This window comes from Xyrauchen texanus, chromosome 35, assembly GCF_025860055.1.
Source record: "Xyrauchen texanus isolate HMW12.3.18 chromosome 35, RBS_HiC_50CHRs, whole genome shotgun sequence".
Taxonomy (NCBI): Eukaryota; Metazoa; Chordata; class Actinopteri; order Cypriniformes; family Catostomidae; genus Xyrauchen; species Xyrauchen texanus.
In genome coordinates this window covers 165,084-174,505 of record NC_068310.1, presented here as the reverse complement: position 1 = coordinate 174,505, position 9,422 = coordinate 165,084, and the positions used below count along the sequence as shown (strand labels likewise).

General features: G+C 38.4%; 2 pseudogenes; both read right to left on the bottom strand.

Moving 5' to 3' along the window:
- Positions 1-629: 629 nt before the first annotated feature.
- LOC127629380 (uncharacterized) lies at positions 630-748 on the bottom strand (annotated as a pseudogene).
- Positions 749-6,707: 5,959 nt separating this feature from the next.
- On the bottom strand, positions 6,708-6,826 carry LOC127629387 (uncharacterized; annotated as a pseudogene).
- Between the last annotated feature and the right edge of the window lie 2,596 nt (positions 6,827-9,422).

Below are 9,422 nucleotides of genomic sequence, written 5' to 3'. Positions count from 1 at the left end.
AAGTGCTGCGGCTACCAGCAGGCCATTTAAAGCAAGCGCACTGCACTCATCCTTATGCTGCTCTCCCATCATTAAAATATGTCTTGTACTGCAGCTCTAAAAAAGAGACAACAGGCCCTTTCCTCTGAGACATTGTCTATTTTTATATATTTCTCTTTTTGAAAAGGTAAGTGCCTCCTCTCTATTCATTCAATTTCACAGGAGTCGTCCACAATACCTTTTTCTGTATACCTGTGTCATAGCTTCCATGTGGTTTTCTAAAAGAGGTTATACTCAGCTGCGCAATTATATGCTTAACACATAATAATAATCCAGTGGCCAAAGAAAACTCTTCTCTACTTAAAAAATGACCTCAGGACGCTTTCTTTCGGATGTGTCCACCAAATTTTGGAAGCACTGCACTTTGTTTGTACTTTCCTACTCTGTATGTTGCAGTCAAGAAAGAGCAAAAAAAACAAACCCTCTACTGCTTTCTGTAGGAGGCAAGATAAATGAGCAGGCTGTCCTTTGCCACAGAGAAAGCTAAATGAAAGAAAATCAATCAAACAACCAATTTCCAAGGATAAATAAATAAATCCCAGTTGAGCCAGGGGGGAGTGTATGAGTTAAAACAAACAAGGAAAAGAGAAATCTTACAGCACCTGGTATTCCCAGGAAGTCTCCCATCCAAGTACTAACCGGGCCCAGCCCTGTTTGGCTTCCGAGATCAGACGAGTTCCGGCCTGCACAGGGTGGTATGGCCGTAAGCGAGTGCTGCGGCTACCAGCAGGCCATTTAAAGCAAGCGCACTGCACGCATCCTTATGCTCCTCTCCCATCATTAAAATATGTCTTGTACTGCAGCTCTAAAAAAAGAGACAACAGACCCTTTCCTCTCAGACATTGTCTATTTTTATTTATTTCTCTTTTTGAAAAGGTAAGTGCCTCCTCTCTATTCATTCAATTTCACAGGAGTCGTCCACAATAACTTTTCTGCATACCTGTGTCACAGCTTCCATGTTGTTTGCTAAAAAGGGCATACTCAGCTGCACAATTATATGCTTAACACATAATAATAATCCATTGGCCAAAGAAAACTCTTCTCTACTTAAAAAATGACCTCAGGACGCTTTCTTTCGGATGTGTCCACCAAATTTTGGAAGCACTGCACTTTGTTTGTACTTTCCTACTCTGTATGTTGCAGTCAAGAAAGAGCAAAAAAAACAAACCCTCTACTGCTTTCTGTAGGAGGCAAGATAAATGAGCAGGCTGTCCTTTGCCACAGAGAAAGCTAAATGAAAGAAAATCAATCAATCAAACAACCAATTTCCAAGGATAAATAAATAAATCCCAGTTGAGCCAGGGGGGAGTGTATGAGTTAAAACAAACAAGGAAAAGCAAAATCTTACAGCACCTGGTATTCCCAGGAAGTCTCCCATCCAAGTACTAACCAGGCCCAACCCTGTTTGGCTTCCGAGATCAGACAAGTTTTTTTTTTATTTATTTTTTTTTATTATTGATTAGTTTCAGGAAATATAATTTACATTAAAAACATTTTTACATTAAGCAAATTGATACATTTTTCATTTAAACATACATACATAGCATTGAAACATACACAACTTCATTCATATTTCTCCCACAACCAAGTTACACCACCCATTTTATATTCTATCATTGGGTTTCCCTCTACAAATATTTCAATAAAATCATCCTCTTTATCATTCATTAAAAAATATTTACATAATAATTTCACTGTTGTTTCCATTTTGTTTTTAAACAGGCTCCATACATTTGCCTTTCTTTTTTAATATTTTACTATGTTTCGTCTTAGCCATGTTGCATGCTTGGCAATTGTTACCAGAAAATTAAAAACAGTCACATTGTAATCTTTACTATTTATACCAAATATAAACATTTTTTTCCCATTTTGTCTGTGTCATATCCTCATCATATTTCTCTTTCAGTATAGATTTAGCAATGTTTTTCATTTTTTCCATAAAATCACTCAAATTTTCACAATAAAAAAACAAATGTAGAAGACCTTCTTCATTTTTCGTACAAACTTTACAACATGCATTTCTTTCTAATCCAATTTTACACAACCTCATTTCTGTTAAAATGCAATTATGTCTTAATAAAAAATTAAAATTCTCCATATATTTCATTCCCACCTTTCTCCATATTTCATTCTCATTTAGATCATCATATCTCTCTTTCCAGTAATTGTTAGCCACAGGTTTTTTGAAAGCCATTTCTCTAAAAACCAAATAAAAATCTTTCACTTTACATAGCATAAAAGGCACATTTTCTCCATTTTTCTTTTTAAAATACAGTTCAGGCATACTGTATCTTCGTTTTTCTCAATAATTTCCACCCATTCTTTTGGTATGGCTTTCTTCAACTCATCAAACTGTTTTACTAGTGTTCCTTTTCCCACATTTACTTCTCTTTCAGATACTGTATCCACAATTGCTTGTATTGGAAGATAACCTTTAATTACTTCATATAAAACATCTTTTACTTGTCTTAGTCCTCCATCCCACCATTTTTTGTAGTAAATAACATTTCCATCCTTTGTAATATTCGGATTTAAAAACAGTGGTTGCTCTAGCAATTGTGTTCTTTCTTTTGGTAAAATCAATAAATTATCTAAAAACTTTCCCCAGGCTTCTAAAACTTCTTCATAAAATTTGGGTATTCCAGTCAACATATCTTTTTTTGTTTTCATCCACAGTACATTACATTCCATGTTAAAATAACCACATTTCCTTAAAAAATATTCCAAAACATTTTTCCACATTACTGTTTTCTTTATGTCTAAAAAACTTTTCACTACTTTAATTCTTAATGTCTTCATCCTTAAAAATGGATCTAAAAGCCCTAGTCCTCCCTCTTCGGTTCCTCCAATAAGCGTATCATATGCAATCTTTACTCGTCCTTTTCCCCATAAAAAATCGAAAACACTTTCTTTTATTCTTTTAAAATACCTATGGGGCAATGGGGTTACACTCAACACATACCAGATTTTTGAAAGCATTAATGCATTGATCACTAAAACCTTTCCCTTCAACGTTAAATACCATCATTTCCAAAATCTCAATCTTTTTTCTATACCTTTTAAAGCTCCCTCCCAATTAAGAACATCGGCTTTATCAAAATCCAGCCCCACCCAAATTCCTAAAATCTTTATATGTTCTTCTTCTTCTTCTTTAAAATGTATGTGCTGATGTAATGGTTCCACACTCCCAACCCTCATATATACACTCTTATCTACATTCACTTTTGCTCCTGACCCTTTACAATATTTCTCTAAAATCCCCATTGCCCTCATAACACTTTGAAGATCCTCAACCAGCAAGGTTGTATCGTCCGCATATTGGTATATTGGCTCATGTTTAGTGCTTTCCTCTATCCAGATGCCTTTAATCTCTCTGTCTGCCTTCATTGCTAGCCCAAGGGGCTCAGCTACTAAAGAATAAAGTAAGGCAGACAGCGGACATCCTTGTCTTATGGATCTTGTCGGTTGAAAACATTCAGATAAAAACCCATTACATTTAATACATGTTAAAATATTTGAATAAAAAATCTTAATCCATTTTCTAAAATTTGCCCCAAATCCAAACCCTTTAAGAACATTGAATAAATATTCGTGCTCCACTCTATCAAATGCCTTCTCTAAATCCAAGCTGATTAAATATCCATTCCTATTTTTCTCCTTCATATAAAACATTGTGTCTCTTATACTCTGAACTATATCCAATATATCTTTTCCCTTTACTCCATACGTCTGAGTGGTGCTTATGATTTTAGGTAAAACTGCTCTTAGTCTATTGGCTAAAACTTTTGCTAAAACTTTAAAATCTGTGTTTAGCATTGTTAGCGGCCTATGGTTCTTAAGATCGCTTGGATTCCCCCTTTTTTTATAAATCATTTTGATCATCCCTATCTTCATTCTTTCACTTAACTCCTCTTTTTTTTAAATCTCATCATAAACTTCCTTTAAAACCGGTACTATTTTTCCTCTAAAATGCTTATAAAACTCACTTGTTAATCCATCTATACCTGGGCTCTTCCCTGTAGTTAATTGCCCTATTGCATTATCTATTTCCTCTTCCATTATCTCTGCATCACATGTAACCTTGTCTTCCACAGAAACTTTTAATTTTATTTGATTTAAAAAAAAAAACCTTCTTCTTCTTTATCTATCCCTTGTCTCTTAAACATGTCTTTATAAAAATCCTTTACTGTTATTAAAATCTCTTCTGTTCCTTGTTTTATTTCTCCATTTTTGTCAAGCACTTCCTTCATTAAATCAGCCCTCTGCCTATTTTTCTCTAGATTAAAAAAGAATTTTGTGCTCCTTTCCCCCTCCACAACATACTTTGCCTTACTTCTAATGATAGCCCCTTTACATCTTTCATCTTCCATTACTCTTAATTGATCTTGTAACATTAACATTGTAGCTAATTCTCCTTCCTTCTGATTTTCCTCTATTCTTTTTGTTTCTTTTTCCAGCTCTTTTCTTATGTCCATTTCCTTACTCTTTTTCGCTTTTCTTAGACTTTTACAATATTGGATTGAGAAATTCTTTATGTCTAATTTCACATTATCCCACCATATTCTTTTTTCTTCCAAGTACATTCTATTCATTTTACTGGTTTCTAATATCTGTTTAATTCTTTCTTTGTAAAATTCATCCTTTAAAATGTCTCCATTTAGAACCCATACCCCTGCTCCTCTTTCCACTCTTGTAGAATCTAATTTCACATTTAAAAATGAATGATCACTAAGACAAACTTCTTTATAAAATACATTTTTGATACTTCCCTCTATGTCCCCATTGCATAAAACATAATCAGTTCTACTTTGTTTCATCTCCTTCATTACCTTTTGTATTCTTGAAAATGTCCTCTTCGTTCTATGTCGTTCTCTCCACACATCTATTAAATTAATGTCCCCATTATTTTCACCAACTCCTCTCTCCCTTTATCCGCTTTAAAAACCATCTTACTTGCCAGATCTAACTCTGTAAAAACAGTATTAAAATCCCCTATTAAAATAACCTTCTGCCATTTTTTTAAATTAAAATTCACTTTCTTAAAAAAATCAACCTTTTCTTTTTCTTCATTTGGTGCATGAATATTATAAATAATAAAATCCTCCTCTCCTTTTTCTATTTTCACAGCCATACTTTTTCCCACTCTATCATCAAATATTACCTTTTCTTTTTCACATATTCCTCTTTTAATTAAAATAGCTACCCCCCTACCTGCTTTCTCATCTCCATTGTTAAAATATATATTACCATCCCAATTTGTTTGTAACCTTTTAACACTTTCATTTTTCCAATTTGTTTCTTGCAATAAAATTACATCTTCTTTACATAACTCCTCCATCTTTTCAAATTTCTCCATGTTCAGTAAACCCCTAGCATTCCAAGATACAATATTTAAAAGCATAAAAATTAAATAAATAAATACATACTTAAAAACAAACATTTCTGTTTTCTTAATCACCTTCTTCCTCCTCATCCTCCATCAGCACTTTAAATCTGTTTTCCCACATATTCATTTCTTTACACTTTTCTTTTCTTAAAAGTCTCTTTTTCTTGGCAAAATCCACATTTGGTATTACCTTAACAGTCCGTCTTCTTAATGTCTCCCTTCTGTCCTTTCTGCAGTACATTTTCTCTGCTCCTTTCTCATTTGTCTCTTCTTCTTCCTTTTCTTCATCGTTTAGTTCATGTCCTTGCCTCTCCATCTCTTCCATAGTTTCTTGCGATACTTCAAGTGTTGTCCAGCTTCCTTCATCCATTGCTGTTTCCTGTCTTTTCCGTGTCCGTGTCGTTGCCTTGTAATCCATCCATTGTGAAAACAAACTCAAAATTGAAAAATACTCCCCAGACAGCAAAATGCTGCTGGGAAGTATATAAACTTAAACAAACAATCTAAAATAATCAAAAACAAACAAAAAAACTTTGTTCAATCTAACAAAAAACAAAAAAAGGTGAGCCTCTCTCACCAACTGCTCACTACAAACTGCCAACTCACTTCCTGTTTGCTCAATGGCGCCCTCAGGGTGGTGTGGCCGTTAGCGAGTGCAGCTACTACCAGCAGGCTAATTAAAGCAAGCGCACTGCACGCATCCTTAAGCTGCTCTCCCATCATTGACACATGTCTTGTATTGCAGCTCTAAAAAAGGAACAACAGACCCTTTCCTCTCAGACATTGTCTATTTTTATTTATTTTTCTTGTTGAAAAAGTATGTAACTCCTCTCTCCACATTCAATTTCAAAGGAGTCATCCACAATACCTTTTTCTGTATACCTGTGTCATAGCATCCATGTGATTTGCTAAAGGAGGGCATACTCAGCTGCACAATGAAATGCTTAACACGTAATAATAAGCCACTGGCCAAAGAAAACACTTCTCTACTTAAAAAATGATCTCAGGTCGCTTTCTTTCGAAAGTGTCCACCACATTTTGGAAGCACTGCACTTTGTTTGTACTTTCCTACTCTGTATGTTGCAGTCAAGAAAGAGCAAAAAAAAAACAAACCCTCTATTGCTTTCTGTAGGAGGCAAGATAAATGAGCAGGCTGTCCTTTGCCACAGAGAAAGCTAAATGAAATAAAATCAATCAAACAACCAATTTCCATGGATAAATAAATAAATCCCAGTTGAGCCAGGGGGGAGTGTATGAGTTAAAACAAACAAGGAAAAGAAAAATCTTACAGCACCTGGTATTCCCAGGAAGTCTCCCATCCAAGTACTAACCAGGCCCAGCCCTGTTTGGCTTCCGAGATCAGACGAGTTTGGGCCTGCACAGGGTGGTATGGCCATAAGCGAGTGCTGCGGCTACCAGCAGGCCATTTAAAGCAAGCGCACTGCACGCATCCTTATGCTGCTCTCCCATCATTAAAATATGTCTTGTACTGCAGCTCTAAAAAAGAGACAACAGGCCCTTTCCTCTCAGACATTGTCTATTTTTATTTATTTCTCTTTTTGAAAAGGTAAGTGCCTCCTCTCTATTCATTCAATTTCACAGGAGTCAAGTCAAGTGGTTTTTATTGTCGTTTCAACCATATACAGTTAGTACAGTACACAGCAAAACGAGACAACGTTCCTCCAGGACCATGGTGCTACATAAAAACAACAAAGGACCAACACAGGACCACATGAGAGAACACAACGAAATAAAATACCTATATAAAAAACCTATATATACCAATATATAGTGCACGTGCAAACATGTGCAAAAAGCACGGGACAGTACAACAAATTTCTGACAATGAACAGGACAATAGACAGTGCAGCGCCGACCAGTACTCAGTAGTGCAAAAAGATGACAGTTTCTAAAAATGTAAACATAACATACTATGAGATAGTGTTCTATGCACATAGCAGTTATTGAGGTAGCAGACAGTTATAAAGTGATAGTAATTAAAGTGCAACTCGGGACACGTGTGTGTCAAACCAGTCTCTGAGTATTGAGGAGTCTGATGGCTTGGGGGAAGAAGCTGTTACACAGTCTGGCCGTGAGGGCCCAAATGCTTCGGTACCTCTTGCCAAACGGGAGGAGGGTAAAGAGTTTGTGTGAGGGGTGTGTGGGGTTGTCCACAATGCTGGTTGCTTTGCGGATACAGTGTTTTTTGTAAATGTCTTTGATGGAGGGAAGAGAGACCCCAATGATCTTCTCAGCTGTCCTCACTATCCTCTGCAGGGCTTTGCGGGAAACGGTGCAAGTCCCAAACCAGGCAGTGATGCAGCTGCTCAGGATGCTCTCAATAGTCCCTCTATAGAATGTAGTGAGGATGGGGGTTGGGAGATGTGCTTTCCTCAGTGTGGCAGCGGGGGCGTGGTCAAGCGCCCGTCCGGGAGAGGAAAGCGGTAAGGGCGCTTACACCTGAGCTAAATTATGCCTAACACCTGTCTCTAATTCCAGTGAGCACGAGGAGAGCGGCATAAAAGCAGACACCGAGCCTCCAGTCGGGAGGAGATGACAAGCCAACTCAGTGCGCTTGATCACTATTGTGTATTGGAAAAAGAGAATTAAAAGCTTACCTGTTGCTGAACACCTGTTCCCTGTCCTCCTTCTTGTGGGAAACGTTACACTGGTGCCGAAACCCGGAATTGTTCATCCAAGTATGGAGATGGGTCAGCCCGTAGAGTCCTCCCAGCTGACGGAGATCCTCCAGTCCCTCGCGGCACTACACCAGAGCCACCAACAAACCCTGCTTGAGCTCCGGCAGGACCAGGATCGCCGGTTTGTTGAGATCATGCGGGCTCAGGCAGAGGACCGGCACGCCATCCGGAGCCTCCTCAGCCAGGAGGCCGCGCCGGCCACAGCCGCGACCCCGGACACCCGCTCCATGCTGCCCCCGCCCACGTTACAGAAGATGGGGGTAGCAGACGATCCTGAGGCCTTTCTGGATTTGTTTGAGCGAACGGCAGAAATCTGGGGCTGGCCGCATGAACAATGGGCAGCCCGCCTTGTTCCTCTCCTGTCCGGGGAAGCTCAACTCGCGGCTCAACAACTGCCGGCAACTAACCTCCTGGCCTAAAAAGAGCCATTTTGCAACGGGTCGGTCGGAGCCCGGAAGAGAATCGTCAGCTCTTCCGGGGCATGAAGTTGGAAAAGTCCGGTCGCCCGTTCGCATTTGCCCAACGGCTCCGGGATGCCTGTCGGAGGTGGCTGCTCGCGGGGGACCGCGACGTCGAGGGTGTTAGGCATAATTTAGCTCAGGTGTAAGCGCCCTTACCGCTTTCCTCTCCCGGACGGGCGCTTGACCACGCCCCCGCTGCCACACTCAGCCTTCGAAGAAAGTAGAGACGCTGCTGGGCTTTCTTGGTGATAGAGCTGGTGTTGAGGCACCAGGTTTGTTAAATTAAACAAGGAAAAGCAAAATCTTACAGCACCTGGTATTCCCAGGAAGTCTTCCATCCAAGTACTAACCAGGTCCAGCCCTGTTTGGCTTCAGAGATCAGACGAGTTCGGGTCTGCATCTTTTTATTTAGTCTTTCAATTCACAAATTTACATTTTCATTATTCATTATAACATTTACATACAGAACAGATACATTTCAACCATTTTTACATCCTAGAACAAAAAAATCATTCCATTTCATATTTACATATGACCTTTGACCTTTCCTTAACCCATAGTGCAATTTTCCAAAAAATCTCATTTATACCTCCAAAAATTATCACATCGTCTTTTACAGTAAAACAAAAAATGTAAACCTTCAGTTGTTTACCAGTTAAAGCAGATTCCTCCTGCCTCCCCTTCATAGATAAACTTATTCCTGCTTACTAAGAATTCTTTTACCTCCTTCCCTCCTTATTTACAGATCAATTCAACATCTCTCTTCATTATTGCTTTAAATAGCACTTTTATTTTTACTGCCCTCCCTTAAAAATGTGCAAAGTTCCTTCTGAGAAC